General features: G+C 41.2%; 1 pseudogene; it reads left to right on the top strand.

Annotated features, from left to right (window-relative positions):
- The first annotated feature begins 2,009 nt into the window (after positions 1 to 2,009).
- LOC111722635 lies at positions 2,010 to 4,490 on the top strand (annotated as a pseudogene).
- The last annotated feature ends 690 nt before the right edge of the window (positions 4,491 to 5,180 follow it).

Below are 5,180 nucleotides of genomic sequence, written 5' to 3'. Positions count from 1 at the left end.
ATTCCTGTATGTATTCCTGTATATATCCATTTACTCATGAGGCTCATGCTCTTTTAGTATAACTAAATTGACTTCCAATCAATAGGATTTGGGCAAGACCGAAAAAGAGTAATCAACACTATAGTACTACTAATCATTAAGGCCGCCTTAGCCTCAGTCTTAGTTATAGTGGCATTTTGACTCCCTCAACTAAATATTTACACAGAAAAATACAGTCCCTACGAATGTGGTTTTGACCCCACAGGCTCTGCTTGCCTACCCCTCTCCATGAAATTCTTCCCAGTAGCCATCACATTCCTCTTATTCAACCTAGAAAATGCCCTCCTACTACCTCTCCCATGAGCCCTACAGACCCACATGCTCAACTTAATACTCACCATAATGTTCTTGCTGATCATAATCCTGGCTCTGGGGTTAGCCTATGAGTGAGTCCAAAAAGGCCTAGAGTGGCAAGAATATGGTAATTAGTTTAAACAAAACAAGTGATTTTGACTCATTAAATTATGACTGCTACTCATAATTACCATCTATGCCCTCAGTCTCCATAAACGTCTTAGCTTTCATCACAGCCCTGCTAGGTGTATTAATCTACCGATAACACCTTATATCATCCCTATTATGCCTAGAGGGAATAATGTTATCCATATTCATCCTCCCCAGCCTCACCATTCTAAACCTACACTTTTCACTAGCTACAGTTACCCCAGTTATTCGACTAGTATTCGCCACCTGCGAAGCTGCTGTGGGACTAGCGCTTCTAGTAATAGTATCAAATATCTATGGCATAGATTACACTCAAACCTAAACCTTCTCCAGTGCTAAAGATCATCATCCCAACAATCATACTAATCCCAGTAACCTGATTTTCTCACCACCGCACACTATGAACTAACATCACAACTTACAGGTTTATAATCAGCTCCATCAGCCTATACCTTCTCCACCAACCAAACAGCTACCTTAATTTCTCTACTACAGGCTCGGCGCCTATAGCTCAACTGGCTAAGGCACCAGCCACGTACACCTAAGGTGACAGGTTCGAATCCCCAGCCCGGACCCGCCAAACAACAATGACGGCTGCAACCAAAAAATAGCCGGGCGTTGTGGCGGGCGCCTGTGGTCCCAGCTACTTGGGAGGCGGAGGCAGGAGACTCGCTTGAGCCCCGGAGTTGGAGGTTGCTGTGAGCTGTAATGCCACGGCACTCTACCCAGGGGGACAGCTTGAGTCTCTGTCTCAAAAAAAAAAAAAAAAATTTCTCTACAACATACTCCTCTGACACCCTGTCAACCCCTCTATTAATCTTAACAATATGACTTCTCCCACTAATAATTATAGCAAACCAACATCACCTGTCCAAAGAGCCATTAACACGAAAAAAACTCTACATCTGATCTCCCTATAAGCATTTTTAATTATCACATTCTCAGCATCTGAACTAATCCTGTTCTATATCTTATTCGAAACTACACTTATCCCTACTCTAATTATTATTACCCAATGAGGAAACCAAACATAATGACTAAACGCAGGATTGTACTTCTTATTCTACACTCTCCTAGGATCATTACCCTTACTAATAGTCCTAATCCACACCCCAAACTCCATAGGATCATTAAATCTGTCAATCCTATCCCTTTATTTCCAAGACATATCAACCTACCCATGATCCAACAACCTGACAAGAATAGCATGCATACTAGCCTTCCTAGTCAAAATGCCCCTATACAGCACCCATCTATGACTACCCAAAGCCCACATAGAAGCCCCAATCGCCAGGTCAATAGTCTTAGCAGCAATCCTGCTTAAACTAGGTGGCTATGAAATGATACGAATTACCAATATCTTCAGCCCTCTCGCAGACCTCATGTCCTACCCTTTTCTTATCTCTATGAGGAATAATTATAACCAGTTCCATATGCTTATGCCAGACAGACCTAAAATCGCTAATTGCCTACTCCTCAGTAAGCCACATAGCTCTGGTCATTGTAGTAATACTTATCCAAACTCCATGAAGTTTCATAGGGGCAACTGCCCTAATGCTTGCCCATGGACTCACTTCATCTATAATGTTTTGTCTAGCCAACTCCAATTACCAGTGCATCCACAGCCAAACTATAATCCTAGCCCAAGGATTACAATCACTACTTCCCCTAATAGCGCTCTGATGACTAATAGCAAGCCTCACAAACCTAGCTCTACCCCCCACTATTAACCTCATTGGAGAACTAGTCATTATTATCGCGTCATTTTCATGGTCTAAACTATCCATTCTACTAACAGGACTGAACACATTTAGCACAGCCCTCTACTCCCTTTACATATTCATCTCCACACAACGAGGAAAACCTACATAACACACCTACAGCATCAAACCATCCTTTACACGAGAAAACACTCTAATATCAATACATATACTACCCCTATTATCCCTATCCCTTAACCCAAAAATCATCCTAGGACTTATACTTTATAAATATAGTTTAACTAAAACATTAGATTGTGAGTCTAACAACAGAAGATTTAACCTTCTTATTTACCAAGAAAGATGCAAGAACTGCTAACTCATGCTCCCGAGTATAACAATATGGCTTTCTTAGCTTTTAAAGGATAGAAGTTATCCATTGGTCTTAGGAACCAAAAAATTGGTGCAACTCCAAATAAAAGTAATCAACATAGTACTCCCAACAATAACTTTTACTACTCTAATCACCCTAGTCTCACCTATTTTACTGACCTTGACCAATACCCACAACAACGCTTCCTTCCCAAACCTTGTAAAGTCATTAATTTCACCTGCCTTCATGACCAGCCTTGTCCCAGCCTTATTATTTATCTACTTAGGCCGAGACTCAACCATTACCGACTGACACTGAACAATAATACAAACACTAAAACTCTCAACTAGCCTAAAACTAGATTATTTCTCCATACTATTCCTACCCATTGCCTTGTTTGTAACATGGTCCATTATAGAGTTCTCAATATGATACATACACTCTGACCCACAAATAAACCAATTCTTTAAATACCTCCTCCTTTTTCTCATCACCATAATAATTCTAGTAACCTCAAATAATTTCTTCCAACTATTCATCGGGTGGGAGGGTGTAGGAATCATGTCCTTCCTATTAATCGGATGATGATATGGTCGCACAGACGCCAATATAGCGGCCCTACAGGCTGTCTTATTTAATCATATCGGAGACATCAGGTTTATCCTAGCAATAACCTGATTCCTGCTTCACTCTAATTCATGAGAAATACAAATACTTATTCTTAACCCCAACACCGAAACCCCGCCCTTACTAGGCCTCCTGTTAGCAGCCACAGGAAAATCTGCTCAATTTGGCTTACACCCCTGATTCTCATCAGCAATAGAAGGCCCTACTCCTGTCTCAGCCCTACTCCACTCCAGCACGATAGTTGTCACAGGAGTATTCTTACTCATTCGATTCTACCCCCTGCAACAAGACAGTCCAGACTATAACCTAATGCTTAGGTGCTATTACAACACTATTCACAGCTATCTGTGCCTTAACCCAAAATGATATTTAAAAAATTGTAGCTTTTACCACCTCAAGCCAACTCGGACTAATGATAGTAACCATTGGCATCAACCAGCCACACCTAGCTTTCCTCCACATCTGTACCCACGCCTTCTTTAAAGCTATACTGTTCATATGCTCAGGCTCTATCAGCCACAACTTAAATGACGAAAAATAGGTGGCCTGTTTAAACCCATACCTTTTACTGCTTCCTTGCTTATAATTGGCAGCTTAGCCCTCACCAGCACCCCATTCCTAACAGGATTCTACTCAAAAGATCTTATTATTGAAACCACAAACACTTCTTATACCAATGCCTAAGCCCTATTGATCACTCTAATCACCACCTCCCTTACAGCCGTCTACAGCACACGCATCATCTTTTTCACGCTCCTAGGACAACCACGTTTCCTCACAACAATCAACATTAATGAAAACAACCCTCTACTTATTAACTCAATTAAATGCCTAGCAATTGGCAGCATCTTTGCCAGTTACATTATCTCAAACAATATCCCACCTATAACAACCCCTCAAATAACCATACCAACCTACCTAAAACTAACTGCTATGGCAGTAACAATCTTAGGTTTTTACTTAGCAATAGAAATCAACTCACTAACCTCTGGCCTAAAATTAAAACACACCCACACACCCTACTCCAACTCCCTAGGATACTTCCCTACAATGATCCACTGGCTTCTACCAGACTTAGACCTAAAACTAAGCCAAAACATATCCTCCCTACTACTAGACCTCAGCTGGCTGGAAAAATCTATACCCCAAAACCTCTCTCAACTAAACCTATCCACCTCCAAAACCATTTCCAACCAAAAAGTCCTCAAACTTTACTTCACCTCTTTCCCAACCTCAGTCCTACTAACCACCATTCTAATAATCTAGTTTCCTCGAGTAATCTCAATCACAATAAAAATACTGACAAACAGCGACCACCCAGCTATCACTAAAAATCAGTTCCCATAACTATACAAAGCACCTGTCCCCACGATTGAACACGAAAAGGCCTGATCCCCTCAACATTATACATCTCTCAACCTCCCATACCATCAAAATTTATCACCACTTCCACCCTAGAATAATGCTTGCCTATCAATAAAACCAAGAATATCTCCATCACCACACCCAACGACAACACCCCCCAAATAGCCACATTCGATCCTCCTCCGGATACTCCTCCGTAGCCATAGCTGTAGTACACCCAAAAACCACCAACATCCCACTTAGATAAACCAAGAACACCATCAACCCTATAAAAGACCCCCCGAAGCTCATTACAATTCCACAACCAACCCCACCACTAACAATTAAACCTAACCCTCCATAAATAGGAGATGGCTTTGAAGAAAACCCCACAAACCCTAAAACAAAAAGTATACTTAATAAAAACATTGTATATACCATCATTCTCACATGGGGTTACACCATGACCAGTGACATGAAAAATCACCGTGGTAATTCAACTACAAGAACCTAAAGACCAACATTCGAAAACAACACCCTTTAGCAGAAATCGTTAACCACTCTTTCATTGACCTCCCCGTCAAATATCTCTTCCTGATAAAACTTCAGATCCCTGCTATGCCTTTGCCTCATAGTCCAAATCATCACAGGAC

The sequence above is a fragment of the Otolemur garnettii genome, unplaced genomic scaffold, assembly GCF_000181295.1.
Source record: "Otolemur garnettii isolate 467f Iridium unplaced genomic scaffold, OtoGar3 scaffold00006, whole genome shotgun sequence".
NCBI classification, from domain to species: Eukaryota; Metazoa; Chordata; class Mammalia; order Primates; family Galagidae; genus Otolemur; species Otolemur garnettii.
The sequence above is the reverse complement of the archived record's forward strand: the minus strand, read 5'-3'. Positions and strand labels throughout refer to the sequence as shown.